Source organism: Bombina bombina, chromosome 5 (assembly GCF_027579735.1).
Source record: "Bombina bombina isolate aBomBom1 chromosome 5, aBomBom1.pri, whole genome shotgun sequence".
Taxonomy (NCBI): Eukaryota; Metazoa; Chordata; class Amphibia; order Anura; family Bombinatoridae; genus Bombina; species Bombina bombina.
The window spans coordinates 778,684,953-778,701,656 of NC_069503.1; positions in this window are offsets into that span (position 1 = coordinate 778,684,953).

Genomic DNA, 16,704 nt, shown 5'->3' on the forward strand with positions numbered 1-16,704 from the left:
GCAGGGGTCAGCGATAGCGGGGGCAGCAGATTAGGGGTTAATAAATATAATATAGGGGTCGGCGGTGTTAGGGGCAGCAGATTAGGGGTTCATAGAGATAATGTAGGTGGCAGCGGTGTGCGGTCAGCAGATTAGGGGTTAAAAAATTTTAATAGAGTGGCGGTGATGTGGGGGGACCTCGGTTTAGGGGTACATAGGTAGTTTATGGGTGTTAGTGTACTTTAGAGCACAGTAGTTAAGAGCTTTATAAACCGGCGTTAGCCCAGAAAGCTCTTAACTACTGTTTTTTTTCTCCGGCTGGAGTTTTGTCATTAGAGTTCTAACGCTCACTTCAGCCACGACTCTAAATACCGGCGTTAGATCCCATTGAAAAGATAGGATACGCAAATGGCGTAGGGGGATCTGCGGTATGGAAAAGTCGCGGCTGGAAAGTGAGCGTTAGACCCTTTAATGACTGGCTCCAAATACCAGAGGGCGGTAAAAACCAGCGTTAGGAGCCTCTAACGCTGGTTTTGACGGCTACTGCCCAACTCTAAATCTAGGCCTTAGTGAACAGTTAGTGACTGAAGTCAAAATTAAACTTTATGATTCAGGTTGAGCATGCAATAAAAAAAGAATCTTTTAAATTGACTTATTTTGTCAAATTGTTAACAGTTTATGCTCACCGCTCACTTACAGACAGCGCTGGTATTAAGGGTTTTTCCAAACCCGGTGTTAACCACAAAAAAGTGATCGTAGAGCAAAATTTTTCTCCACATCTCACCTCAATACCAGCACTGCTTACGTTAGCGTTGAGCTGGCTGAACGTGCTCGTGCACGATTTCCCCATAGGAATCAATGGGGGAGAGCCGGCTGGAAAAAAACCTAACACCTGCAAAAAAGCAGCAATTAACTCCTAACGCAGCCCAATTGATTCCTATGGGGAAAATACATTTATGTCTACACCTAACACCCTAACATGAACCTCGAGTCTAAACACCCCTAATCTTACACTTATTAACCCCTAATCTGCCGCCCCTGACATCGCCAGAACCTACATTATATTATTAACCCCTAATCTGCCGCTCCAGACACCGCCGCCACCTACATTATATTTATTAACCCCTAATCTGCCGCCCCAATGTCGCCGCAACCTACCTACACTTATTAACCCCTAATCTGCCGCCCCCAACGTTGCCGCCACTGTATTAAAGTTATTAACCCCTAAACCTAAGTCTAACCCTAACACTCCCTAACTTAAATATAATTTAAATAAATCTAAATAAAAATAACTATCATTAACTAAATTATTCCTATTTAAAACGAAATACTTACCTATAAAATAAACCCTAAGCTAGCTTCAATATAACTAATAGTTACATTGTAGCTATCTTAGGGTTTATTTTTATTTTACAGGCAAGTTTGTATTTATTTTAACTAGGTAGAATAGTTATTAAATAGTTATTAACTATTTAATAACTACCTAGCTAAAATAAAGACAAAAGTACCTGTAAAATAAATCCTAACCTAAGTTACAATTACACCTAACACTACCACTATAATTAAATTAATTCCCTAAATTAAATAAAATTATCTAAAGTACAAAAAACAAACAAACACTAAATTACAGAAAATAATTAAAAAATTACAAGATTTTTAAACTAATTACACCTAATCTAATCCCACTAACAAAATAAAAAGCCCCCCCAAAATAAAAAAGCCCTACCCTACACTCAATTACAAATAGCCCTTAAAGGAGCCTTTTGCAGGGCATTGCCCCAAATTAATCAGCTCTTTTACCTGTAAAAAAAATTACAAATCCCAACATTAAAACCCACCACCCACACAACCAATCCTAATCTAAAACCCACCCAATCCCCCCTTAAAAAAACCTAACACTAACTCCCTTAAGATCACCCTACCGGGAGACGTCTACATCCAACCAGGCAGAAGTGGTCCTCCAGACGGGCAGAAGTCTTCATCCAACCGGGCAGAAGTGGTCCTCCAGATGGGCAGAAGTCTTCATCCAGACGGCATCTTCTATCTTCATCCATCCGGCGCGGAGCGGGTCCATCTTCAAGACATCCGACACTGAGCATCCTCTTCTTCCGACGGCTACGACTGAATGAAGGTACCTTTAAGTGACGTCATCCAAAATGGCGTCCCTTCAATTCCGATTGGCTGGGATAGAATTCTATCAGCCAATCGGACTTAAGGTAGAAAAAATCCTATTGGCTAATGCAATTGAAGTTCAATCCTATTGCTGATTCAATCAGCCAATAGGATTGAGCTGGCATTCTATTGGCTGTTCCAATCAATTGATTGCATTAGCCAATAGGATTTTTTCTACCTTAATTCTGATTGGCTGTTAGAATTCTATCAACCAATCGGAATTGAAGGAGCGCCATCTTGGATGACATCATTTAAAGGAACCAGTCATAGCCGTCGGAAGAAGGGGATGCCCCACGTCGGATGTCTTGAAGATGGACCCGATCCACGCCGGATGGATGAAGATAGAATATGCCATCTGGATGAAGACTTCTGCCCATCTGGAGGACCACTTCTGCAAGGTTGGATGAAGACGTCTCCCAGCAGGGTGATCTTCAAGGGGGTTAGTGTTAGTTTTTTTTGGTTGTGTGGGTGGTGGGTTTTAATGTTGGGGGGGGATTTGTAATTTGTTTTTCAGGTAAAAGAGCTGATTACTTTGGGGCAATGTCCCGCAAAAGGCCCTTTTAAGGGCTATTTGTAATTTAGTGTAGGGTAGGGCTTTTTTATTTTGGGGGGCTTTTTTATTTTGTTATTAGGGGGATTAGATTAGGTGTAATTAGTTTAAAAATCTTGTAATTTTTTATTATTTTCTGTAATTTAATGGGGGGTTTTTGTACTTTAGAGAATTTTTTTAATTTAGGGAATTAATTTAATTATAGTGGTAGTGTTAGGTGTAATTGTAACTTAGGTTAGGATTTATTTTACAGGTACTTTTGTCTTTATTTTAGCTAGGTAGTTATTAAATAGTTAATAACTATTTAATAACTATTCTACCTAGTTAAAATAAATACAATGTAACTTCACCAACACTCATACATAATCTTCATGAAGCACCATCCACGGCAATATGGCTATGTTTCTAAAGTGTCTCTGAGATTATAGTGTTCAAGCGTCCAATAGTAAACTGTTATATATACTGTGTGTATTTTATATGTGAATCCTGTACATTCATAACTTGCCCATAAGTAGTACTTTGAATGAGTATATTCAATATATATAACGATATTGTAAAGAATTCAAGCAAGTATAATAGACTCTTACACAGCACATATGAGTAACGGCTTCCACAAGTTTCAAAAGATAAATTCTTGTAACAATACCTTGGTCTCACGTAACTTCATAAGTAGTCCCCCACACCGGACAAAACCTTGTAGCTTCAGACACAAATGTCCACCCGGTCCTACTCACCGCAGGGAGGGGAGACAAACTGCTGTGACCGTGTTACTTTGCTGTGGATCCAAGACGCCGTACACACCGGCTATTCAGCTCGTTAATTGAACGCTACTTGCAACAGCTGCTTTTCAGAGACATAGCAAATTTGACAAATCCTTTCTTCACAGTGATTTCCCATGCGCTGGTAAATAATAATACGCAATTCCAATAGATTTAAAAGAATTAGTAGGCTGCACTGTGGAGTTATAGTAAAAATACAAAACTTTATTTGATCAAGTTAAAAATATATATCCAAGCACACATCATAGTGAATTCACCCTAGAACACAGGAGCTGCTCTTCGACCCATTTCCTGCTTAAAAAAAGCACTTCATCAGGGATAGCAGCTGATTCCTCATAGACCATTTATACACCAAATCCTTTAACCCCTATTGTGCCTAAACCAACTAAACAGCATATTAAAGGTATAGCATTATTAGACACATTATATTATTATCCAAGGGGTATAACATAAATAGCGTGCTAAATGTAACAATTACCTATTCAAAATGAAACAAACGTATTTAAAACATTGAAAATATATACAAATTTCTAATTTCATAGTAAAGACACATTGATATTGGTTTACTAAACTTGGAGAGAGCAGAATTCATTCATGACACTGTAATTTCACATGAATTTACATTCCTAAGTGTAAATATGAATGCAAATGTAGATATTGTGTAAAGATTAGGATCGTAGGGCATTGGGCACTCAATATCTATACAAAGTTGTAAGTTTGAAAGTAAAACTGATCACTCCTTACATAAGTAGTTAAAATCCCCTAAACAAAAGTATAAGGAATTAAATAATACTCCCAATATTATGAGGGCACAAATAACTCTGAAAGATTTTACAATCTGATACACCAGGCTTCAGTATTAATACTTTAGTATGTATCCAAGAAAGTTCCTAAGCATCAAAATATCTGAAAATTAGCTTGTGTTAATATCTTTAAAAGTAGCTAAAATACGCCATTGTTATGGCAATCATTTTCTGACATTTTTTGTCAAGTTATAAAGTAAACAATTAAAAGTTTTAACTAAGATATCAGTAGGCTGATATTGCCTATTCAGATACCAGTATACAGTTGTAGATCCCAAATTTTATTCATCCCCTTAGGACAGCCTGTTTCGAGCTTATGGATCCAGAATGCCTCCTTTCTATTAAGCTTTGCTAGTCTGTCTCCCCCTGTGGTTCTTTTAGGTACTCTATCTATTATTTGGAGTTGAAACGGAGGTAATATTTGATCGAGCATTGCTTTTGTGAAGGGATGTCCACTTTGATGTCTTGCAAAATGTTTAGCTACTAGAGTTTTAGGCTCCAATGCTTATAATTATAATAAGTGTATGCGTATGCAATCTTTTAGGGGTCTAATGGTTCTCCCTGTGTATTGGCAACCACATAATTTGCAAGAGATCAAATAGACCACATAATCTGCCTGGCACGTAAAGTGCTGATAGATTTTAAATTCACATCTAGTTGTATGGGACACAAAACTTTATCCTAACTTAACATACTGACAGGACTTACATGGTCTTACCCCACATCTAAAGGTCCCTCTCTTTGTCTTAAGCCAGCTTTCTGTCTTTATAGTGGTATGCTTATCAGGCTCTGAAAAATTTCTAATTACATATTGACCTAAGGTCTTTGCCCTTCATGAAACAAATTTAACTCCATTGTTAGATATGTTTGTTAATGAAGGTTCCTTTTCCACGATAGGGAGATATCTCTTAACTAAGCTACATATCTTATTATACTGATTTTTGTAATGGGTAGAGAAAACCAGGCTCTCATCTGAGCTCTTAGTCTTGGGTTTATCTTGGAGCAGGCTATCTCGATCCATTAATCTTACATTATCCTGTGTAGTCTTTAAAAGACTCTTGCTATAACCTCTATTTATAAGACAATTTTTTAGAAGATCTGCATGTTTATCATAGTCTTCAGTATTACTGCAATTTCTGCGGAGCCTCATAAATTGGCCTTTTGGAATAGCCCTTTTTAGGTGTTTAGGGTGATTTGATTCCGCTCTTAAGATAGTGTTGCCAGCAATTTCCTTTCTAAAAACTTCCATGACTACTACTTGTTCCCTTCTGTCCACCTTGATTTTCAAATCTAGAAAATTAATACTGTCCTCAGCCCAGCTATAGGTAAATTTTAGATTCATGCTATTGTTGTTTAATGTTTTAAAAATGTTTTCCATCTGTGTGACACTCCCATGCCAAATGATTAGCACATCGTCGATGAATCTAGTATAAAATTTGATGTTGTCTTTAAAGTCAAGTTCAAAGTAGCTTAGATATATATTAGCATATGAGGGGGCGAATTTCGCCCCTATTGCTGAACCTCTATGTTGTAGGTACATCTTACCTTCAAAAACAAAATAATTATGGGTTAGCAGAAAATTAACCACATCTACCAAATAGCTAATAAAGACAACATCAAAATCTGTATAGAACTTCAAAATTTCTTCTAGGTCCAGAAGGCCCTGATTGTGGGGGATACAAGAATATAATGAGACTACATCTATTGTCAAAAAGAAATAGGTATCTTCCCATTCAAACCCTTCAAGCTTCCTAAGTAACTGTTTAGTATCCTGCAGGTGGCCTGGCATATTGGTAACAATAGGCTGCAAGAATCCATCAACCCATGCGCCTAGTTTTTCACCTAGTGTACCAATTGTGGAAATAATGGGCCTCCCTGGTGGTTTTAATGGATTTTTGTGAATCTTCGGCAAATGTTTGAAGGTAGATATTACTGGGAATTTTACTAAAAGTGAGTCTGCAATTTTTTCATTTAGTATACCTAGTTTTAATCCCTCTATCAGGATCTTATCCAATTAATTTACAAATTTTGTAGTGGGATTAAATGTAAGTGATCTATAGGTGTCTATGTCATTCAATTGTGTATAAGGTTCTATTTCATAAAATACTCTATCCTGAACAACTATAGATCCACCTTTGTCTGAGTTGGTAATCACTAAGCTCTCATTTTTTTGTAAAATAAATACAAACTTGCCTGTAAAATAAAAATAAACCCTAAGCTAGCTACAATGTAACTATTAGTTATATTGTAGCTATCTTAGGGTTTATTTTATAGGTAAGTATTTAGTTTTAAATAGGAATAATTTAGTTAATTATAGTTATTTTATTTATATTTATTTAAATTATATTTAAGTTAGGGGAGGGTTAGGGTTAGACTTAGATTTAGGGGTTAATAACTTTAATATAGTGGCGACGACTTTGGGGGCAGCAGATTAGGGGTTAATAAATGTAGGTAGGTGTTGGCGATGTTAGGGACGGCAGATTAGAGGTTAATAAAATTTAACTAGTGTTTGCAAGGCAGGAGTGCGGCGGTTTAGGGGTTAATATATTTATTATAGTGGCGGCAATGTCCGGTTCGGCAGATTAGGGGTTAATTATTTTTTTTAAGTGTTTGCAATGTGGGGGGGCCTCGGTTTAGGGACTAATAGGTAGTTTATGGGTGTTAGTGTACTTTTTAGCATTTTAGTTAAGAGTTTTAAGCTACAGCGTTGTAGTGTAAAACTCTTAACTACTGACTTTAAAAGGCAGTACCAGTCTTGACAGGAGAGGGTCTACCGCTCACTTTTTGTCAGACTCGTAGTACCGGCACTATGCATGTCCCATTGAAAGCAGAGGATACACAATTGACGTAAGTGGATTTGCGGTATTTCCGAGTCTGGCCAAAAAAATGAGCGGTACACCTGTACCTGCAAGACTCGTAATACCAGCGGGCGTTAAAAAGCAGCGTTGGGACTGGCCAACGCTGCTTTTTAAGCCTAATGCCAAACTCGTAATCTAGCCGACTGTCTTTTTATTATGCATCTGTTGACTATGAAATCATTATAATGACACATTTACTCTTATAGCATCAAATATGTACTGAATAAGATAAATAGAATATTAGTGGATATTCTGCAAGTTTATCTGGATCTATACATCACAAATACATATGCCAATGCACAATGCTGCCAGGCAGATATTGTTTTGTCTTGCAGGGGGCCTTTTGTTTGGGGGTACTCACCACCATCTCATAATTGGTAATAACAGAATTTATGCTTACCTGATAAATTACTTTCTCCAACGGTGTGTCCGGTCCACGGCGTCATCCTTACTTGTGGGATATTCTCTTCCCCAACAGGAAATGGCAAAGAGCCCAGCAAAGCTGGTCACATGATCCCTCCTAGGCTCCGCCTACCCCAGTCATTCGACCGACGTACAGGAGGAAATATGCATAGGAGAAACCATATGATACCGTGGTGACTGTAGTTAGAGAAAATAATTCATCAGACCTGATTAAAAAAACCAGGGCGGGCCGTGGACCGGACACACCGTTGGAGAAAGTAATTTATCAGGTAAGCATAAATTCTGTTTTCTCCAACATAGGTGTGTCCGGTCCACGGCGTCATCCTTACTTGTGGGAACCAATACCAAAGCTTTAGGACACGGATGAAGGGAGGGAGCAAATCAGGTCACCTAAATGGAAGGCACCACGGCTTGCAAAACCTTTCTCCCAAAAATAGCCTCTGAAGAAGCAAAAGTATCAAATTTGTAAAATTTGGCAAAAGTGTGCAGTGAAGACCAAGTCGCTGCCTTACATATCTGGTCAACAGAAGCCTCGTTCTTGAAGGCCCATGTGGAAGCCACAGCCCTAGTGGAGTGAGCTGTGATTCTTTCAGGAGGCTGCCGTCCGGCAGTCTCATAAGCCAATCGGATAATGCTTTTAAGCCAAAAAGAAAGAGAGGTAGAAGTTGCTTTTTGACCTCTCCTTTTACCAGAATAAACAACAAACAAAGAAGATGTTTTTCTGAAATCTTTAGTGGCCTCTAAATAGAATTTTAGAGCACGGACTACGTCCAAATTGTGTAACAAACGTTCCTTCTTTGAAACTGGATTCAGACACAAAGAAGGTACAACTATCTCCTGGTTAATATTTTTGTTGGAAACAACTTTCGGAAGAAAACCAGGCTTAGTACGCAAAACCACCTTATCTGCATGGAACACCAGATAGGGCGGAGAACACTGCAGAGCAGATAACTCAGAAACTCTTCTAGCAGAAGAAATTGCAACCAAAAACAAAACTTTCCAAGATAATAACTTAATATCTACGGAATGTAAGGGTTCAAACGGATCCCCTTGAAGAACTGAAAGAACTAGATTAAGACTCCAGGGAGGAGTCAAAGGTCTGTAAACAGGCTTGATTCTAACCAGAGCCTGAACAAACGCTTGAACGTCTGGCACAGCTGCCAGCCTTTTGTGAAGTAAAACAGATAACGCAGAGAACTTGCAGATAATCCTTTCTCCAAACCTTCTTGTAGAAAGGATAGAATCTTAGGAATTTTTATCTTGTTCCATGGAAATCCTTTAGATTCACACCAACAGATATATTTTTTCCATATCTTATGGTAAATTTTTCTAGTTACAGGCTTTCTAGCCTGAATCAGAGTATCTATTACAGAATCTGAAAACCCACGCTTTGATAAAATCAAGCGTTCAATCTCCAAGCAGTCAGTTGGAGGGAAACCAGATTCGGATGTTCGAATGGACCTTGAACAAGAAGGTCCTGTCTCAAAGGTAGCTTCCATGGTGGAGCCGATGACATATTCACCAGGTCTGCATACCAAGTCCTGCGTGGCCACGCAGGAGCTATCAAGATCACCGAAGCCCTCTCCTGATTGATCCTGGCTACCAGCCTGGGAATGAGAGGAAACGGTGGGAATACATAAGCTAGGTTGAAGGTCCAAGGTGCTACTAGTGCATCTACTAGAGTCGCCTTGGGATCCCTGGATCTGGACCCGTAACAAGGAACCTTGAAGTTCTGACGAGAGGCCATCAGATCCATGTCTGGAATGCCCCATAATCGAGTTATTTGGGCAAAGATTTCCGGATGGAGTTCCCACTCCTCCGGATGGAATGTCTGACGACTCAGAAAATCCGCTTCCCAATTTTCCACTCCTGGGATGTGGATTGCAGACAAGTGGCAGGAGTGATCCTCCGCCCATTGAATTATCTTGGCCACTTCCTCCATCGCCAGGGAACTCCTTGTTCCCCCCTGATGGTTGATATATGCAACTGTCGTCATGTTGTCTGATTGAAACCTTATGAATTTGGCCTTTGCTAGATGAGGCCAAGCTTTGAGAGCATTGAATATCGCTCTCAGTTCCAGAATGTTTATCGGGAGAAGAGATTCTTCCCGAGACCATAGACCCTGAGCTTTCAGGGGTTCCCAGACCGCGCCCCAGCCCACCAGACTGGCGTCGGTCGTGACAATGACCCACTCTGGTCTGCGGAAGCTCATTCCCTGTGACAGGTTGTCCAGGATCAGCCACCAACGGAGTGAATCTCTGGTCCTTTGATCTACTTGAATCGTCGGAGACAAGTCTGTATAATCCCCATTCCACTGTCTGAGCATGCACAGTTGTAATGGTCTTAGATGAATTCGTGCAAAAGGAACTATGTCCATTGCTGCAACCATCAATCCTATTACTTCCATGCACTGCGCTATGGAAGGACGAAGAACAGAATGAAGTACTTGACAAGAGCTTAGAAGTTTTGATTTTCTGACCTCTGTCAGAAAAATCCTCATTTCTAAGGAGTCTATTATTGTTCCCAAGAAGGGAACTCTTGTTGACGGGGAAAGAGAACTTTTTTCTATGTTCACTTTCCATCCGTGAGATCTGAGAAAGGCTAGGACGATGTCCGTATGAGCCTTTGCTTTTGACAGAGACGACGCTTGAATCAGGATGTCGTCCAAGTACGGTACTACTGCAATGCCCCTTGGTCTTAGAACCGCTAGAAGGGACCCTAGTACCTTTGTGAAAATTCTCGGAGCAGTGGCTAATCCGAATGGAAGTGCCACAAACTGGTAATGCTTGTCCAGAAAAGCGAACCTTAGGAACTGATGATGTTCCTTGTGGATAGGAATATGTAGGTACGCATCCTTTAAATCCACCGTGGTCATAAATTGACCTTCCTGGATGGTAGGAAGGATCGTTCGAATGGTTTCCATTTTGAACAATGGAACCCTGAGAAATTTGTTTAGGATCTTGAGATCTAAAATTGGTCTGAATGTTCCCTCTTTTTTGGGAACTATGAACAGGTTGGAGTAAAACCCCATCCCTTGTTCTCCTATTGGAACTGGATGAATTACTCCCATCTTTAACAGGTCTTCTACACAATGTAAGAATGCCTGTCTTTTTATTTGGTTTGAAGATAATTGAGACCTGTGGAACCTTCCCCTTGGGGGTAGTTCCTTGAATTCCAGGAGATAACCTTGAGAAACTATTTCTAGTGCCCAAGGATCCTGAACATCTCTTGCCCAGGCCTGAGCAAAGAGAGAAAGTCTGCCCCCCACCAGATCCGGTCCCGGATCGGGGGCCATCCCTTCATGCTGTTTTGGTAGCAGTGGCAGGCTTCTTGGCCTGCTTACCCTTGTTCCAGCCTTGCATCGGTCTCCAGGCTGGTTTGGGTTGAGAAGTATTACCCTCTTGCTTAGAGGATGTAGAAGTAGAGGCTGGTCCGTTTCTGCGAAAGGGACGAAAATTAGGCTTATTTCTAGCCTTAAAAGACCTATCCTGAGGAAGGGCGTGGCCCTTTCCCCCGGTGATGTCTGAAATAATCTCTTTCAAATCAGGACCAAACAGTGTTTTACCCTTGAAAGGGATGTTAAGCAATTTTGTCTTGGAAGACACATCCGCTGACCAAGACTTTAGCCAAAGCGCTCTGCGCGCCACGATAGCAAACCCTGAATTTTTCGCTGCTAATCTAGCTAATTGCAAAGCGGCATCTAGAATAAAAGAGTTAGCCAATTTAAGTGCTTGAACTCTGTCCATAACCTCCTCATACGAAGATTCTTTATTGAGCGACTTTTCTAGTTCTTCGAACCAGAAACACGCTGCCGTAGTGACAGGAACAATGCATGAAATTGGTTGTAGAAGGTAACCTTGCTGAACAAACATCTTTTTAAGCAAACCCTCTATTTTTTTATCCATAGGATCTTTGAAAGCACAACTATCTTCTATGGGAATAGTAGTGCGTTTGTTTAGAGTAGAGACCGCCCCCTCGACCTTAGGGACTGTCTGCCATAAGTCCTTTCTGGGGTCGACTATAGGAAATAATTTCTTAAATATAGGGGGAGGAACAAAAGGTATGCCGGGCCTTTCCCATTCCTTATTTACTATGTCCGCCACCCGCTTGGGTATAGGAAAAGCATCGGGGGGCACCGGAACCTCTAGGAACTTGTCCATCTTACATAATTTCTCTGGAATGACCAAATTGTCACAATCATCCAGAGTAGATAATACCTCCTTAAGCAGTGCGCGGAGATGTTCTAATTTAAATTTAAATGTTACAACATCAGGTTCAGCTTGTTGAGAAATTTTTCCTGAATCTGAAATTTCTCCCTCAGACAAAACCTCCTTCCTGGCCCCTTCAGATTGGTGTGAGGGTATGTCAGAAACGTTATCATCAGCGTCCTCTTGCTCTACAGTGTTTAAAACAGAGCAATCGCGCTTTCTCTGATAAGTAGGCATTTTAGATAAAATATTTGCAATAGAATTATCCATAACAGCCGTTAATTGTTGCATGGTAATAAGTATTGGCGCACTAGATGTACTAGGGGCCTCTTGTGTGGGCAAAACTGGTGTAGACACAGAAGGGGATGATGCAGTACCATGCTTACTCCCCTCATCTGAAGAATCATCTTGGGCAATATTATTATCTGTGGCATCATTGTCCCTACTTTGTTTGGACACTATGTCACAATTATCACATATATTTAAATGGGGAGACACATTGGCTTTCATACATATAGAACATCGCTTATCTGATGGTTCAGACATGTTAAACAGGCTTAAACTTGTCAACAAAGCACAAAAAACGTTTTAAAATAAAACCGTTACTGTCACTTTAAATTTTAAACAGAACACACTTTATTACTGAATATGCGAAAAAGCATGAAGCAATTGTTCAAAATTCACCAAAATTTCACCACAGTGTCTTAAAGCCTTAAAAGTATTGCACACCAAATTTGAAAGGTTTAACCCTTAAAATAACGGAACCGGAGCCGTTTTTACATTTAACCCCTATACAGTCCCAGGTATCTGCTTTGCTGAGACCCAACCAAGCCCAGAGGGGAATACGATACCAAATGACGCCTTCTATAAGCTTTTTCAGTGGTTCTTAGCTCCTCACACATGCATCTGCATGCCTTGCTTTCCAAAAACAACTGCGCATTAGTGGCGCGAAAATGAGGCTCTGCCTATGACTAGAGAAGGCCCCCATCTGAAAAAGGTGTCCATACAGTGCCTGCCGTTTTTTAACAACAATCCCCAAGATTATAATAACTATAAAGAGTTATAATCTGCCAAATATGCTTAGCAAAGTAATCGTTTTAGCCCAGAAAAATGTCTACCAGTTTTTTAAGCCCTTATAAAGCCCTTTATTCTTTTACTTAATCTAAGAAAATGGCTTACCGGTCCCCATAGGGAAAATGACAGCCTTCCAGCATTACAAAGTCTTGTTAGAAATGTGGCCAGTCATACCTCAGGCAGAAAAGTCTGCCAACTGCTTCCCCCAACTGAAGTTACTTCATCTCAACAGTCCTGTGTGGAAACAGCAATCGATTTTAGTAACGTTTGCTAAAATCATCTTCCTCTTACAAACAGAAATCTTCTTCTCTTTTCTGTTTCAGAGTAAATAGTACATACCAGCACTATTTTAAAATAACAAACACTTGATTGAAGAATAAAAACTACATTTAAACACCAAAAAACTCTTAGCCATCTCCGTGGAGATGTTGCCTGTGCAACGGCAAAGAGAATGACTGGGGTAGGCAGAGCCTAGGAGGGATCATGTGACCAGCTTTGCTGGGCTCTTTGCCATTTCCTGTTGGGGAAGAGAATATCCCACAAGTAAGGATGACGCCGTGGACCGGACACACCTATGTTGGAGAAATTTGTAATCATCATGTACTCTAGTTTTCACAAGAGTGTGCTTCAAAATATAGCTTTGTAAATAGCATTTGGCTAGATTTAGAGTTTTGTCTGTAAAAACCTGCGGGGCTAACACTCCTTTTTTTTTTCCAGCGCACCCTTAAGCCAACGCTGGTATTACGAGTTTTCTGAATGGCTGCGTTAGCCTCAGAAAAGTAAGCGTTGAGCCAAATTTAGCTCCACTTCAACCCTCAATGCCAGCGTTGCTTACAGTAGTGGTAAGCTGGAAAAACGTGCTCGTGCACGCTTTCCCCATAGGAAACAATGGGGCTTAGATGGCTGAAAAAAACCTAACACCTGCAAAAAAGCAGCGTTCAGCTCTTAATGCAGCCCCATTGTTTCCTATGGGGAAACACTTTCTAAGTCTACACCTAACACCCTAACATGAACCCCGAATCTAAACACCCCTAACCTTACACTTATTAACCCCTAATCTGCTGCCCCCGCTATTGCTGACACCTACATTATAATATTAACCCCTAATCTGCCGCTCCGGACACCGCCGCCACCTACATTATAGCTATGAACCCCTAATCTGCTGTCCCTAACATCACCGACACCTATATTATATTTATTAACCCCTAATCTGTCCCCCCCAACGTCGCCGCCACCTACCTACAATTATTAACCCCTAATCTGCTGCCCCCAATGTCGCTGCTACTATAATAAAGTTGTTAACCCCTAAACAAAAGTCTAACCCTAACCCTAATACCCCCCTAAGTTAAATATAATTTAAATAAATCTAAATAAATTTACTATAATTAAATAAATTAATCCTATAAAAAAAATATTTACCTTTAAAATAAACCCTAATATAGCTACAATATAACTAATAATTACATTGTAGCTATTTTAGGATTTATATTTATTTTACAGGCAACTTTGTATTTATTTTAACTAGGTACAATAGCTATTAAATACTTAATAACTATTTAATAGCTACCTAGTTAAAATAAGTACAAAATTACCTGTAAAATAAATCCTAACCTAAGTTACAAAGACACCTAACACTACACTATCAATAAATTAATTAAATAAATTACCTACACTTATCTAAACTAAAATACAATTAAATAAACTAAACTATAGTACAAAAAAAAACACTAAATTACAAAAAATAAAAAAATATTACAAGAATTTTAATCTAATTACATCTAATCTAAGCCCCCTAATAAAATAAAAAAGCCCCCCAAAATAATAAAATTCCCTACCCTATACTAAATTACAAAAGTAATCAGCTCTTTCACCAGCCCTTAAAAGGGCTTTTTGCGGGGCATTACCCCAAAGTAATCAGCTCTTTTACTTGTAAAAAAAAAAGAGAAACCCCCACAACATTACAACTCACCACCCACACACCCCTACTCTAAACCCCCCCGACCCCCCCTTAAAAAAAACTAACACTAGCCCATTGAAGATCACCCTACATTGAGCTGTGTTCACCCAGCCGGGCACCACTGGTCATCCGATCCATCCAGAAGTCTTCATCCGATGGGGCAGAAGAGGACATCCGGACCGGGAGAAGGCTTCATCCGAGCAGCATCTTCTATCTTCATCTATCCGGCATGGAGCGGGTCCATCTTCAAGACATCCGACGCAGAGCATCCTCTTCTTTCCACGGCCGATGACTGAATGAAGGTTCCTTTAAATGACGTCATATTTTGGGGGCTTTTTTATTTTATTAGGGGGCTTAGATTATGTGTAATTAGATTAAAATTCTTGTAATATTTTTTTTTTTTTTTTTTAAATATTTTTATTGAGACAAACAAGAGAAAATAACGTAATACAACTCCACATGGGTATGTGCATAGAAATTACAAACATAAAAAGATAAACAATAAGTCCTAGACAGTGGTGTAATAATTATTATCTTATCCTTAACACATACATGTTTCTTCCTTTGCTGGTGGGTATAGAGGTGGAGTTTCTCAGAGATAAATATAGGGTCTCGTTTTAGTGTTATGAAAGGTATTGTGAATATAAGTTAGCATAGTTATACCTCTGTTTCATGAAGGGTTAGGCCAAGAAGACCATTCCCTAAGAACTGAAGTGGATACAGAATGAGGATATAGTGAGATATCAGCAAGTCCTCTTGTGGTGAGGGAAATATTTATCAAACAGCTGAGTGGGACTTTTGGATTATTTAAGAGATCTGTGTCGATGGAGGGATATAACTAACAAGGAAACTTGTAAGAGAAGAAAAGATTACAGCGGACAAGAGCCGCTTGGATTAAGGAAAAATGGGTAAAGGACCCAGTATAAGGGGGGGGGGTGGAGGCGGAGCTATAGTAGATTGTTCTACATGAAATGTAGCTGGTGTAAAAAGATAGAAGATGGACCTGATAAGTACTCTGGATATTTGTTTGGAATGTAAGGAGCGGGAGAGGGAAACCTGCTGGTACATAGCTAAACATTCTTTCATCTCTACTAAAAGGGGTAGCATGCATAGTCAACACAAACTGGAACTCTCAGACAGTAGTATTAAAATCCCATGTCTTTTCATTATGTGTGAGAACCTCCAGCATATTATAGCCTCTCATAAACTAACATTAGGAGTATCAGGCATTGAGAACCAATAATGGAGAAAAACAGTAGGAAGATATATCTGAATAACCCATATGAACTATTATTTAATCCAACTATATGGGAAACCTGCTATGGTGAAAAATAGAGCACAAAAATCTAAATAAACTTGGAGGTGAACTTTCATAATTTTCTCCCATGGTAAGTTATATGAAGGGACGCTAAAGGTCTTCCTATCTAGTAATAACGCAGTATAAAAGGACCCCCCACCATTACTTCAAAGGTGAGCAAGGTTCTTACAAAAAAAAAAAGAAAAAAAGGAAAGGTTCATTAACATTGTTATGTAGTAAAGCAGTTCTTTAGAATTAGAGAGTCTATTGCCCAATAAACATATATAGAGGTCTCAGAATGAAGGGTAAACAGAGGGAATGAGCAGTAAACCTTATAACTGGAGTAGTTAAACAGTTAAATAAAAATCCTGATTAAAATTTGTCTGGATGGACTAGACAGTCTGATAAATGCAAACATATAAGTTCCCCCTTCTCAACCTACTCCAGGTCGGTGGAGTGCCTCAATCAATAAGTCCATATATACATATGTTCCCAGACCGCTCATACATCGAGGCTTCATCCATGTGTAGATATCTGATGAGGTGTAAACCCAAATTGGGCGACTATGGCAGAAACTCAGGCTCTCTTTGAGGTACAGTGAGGA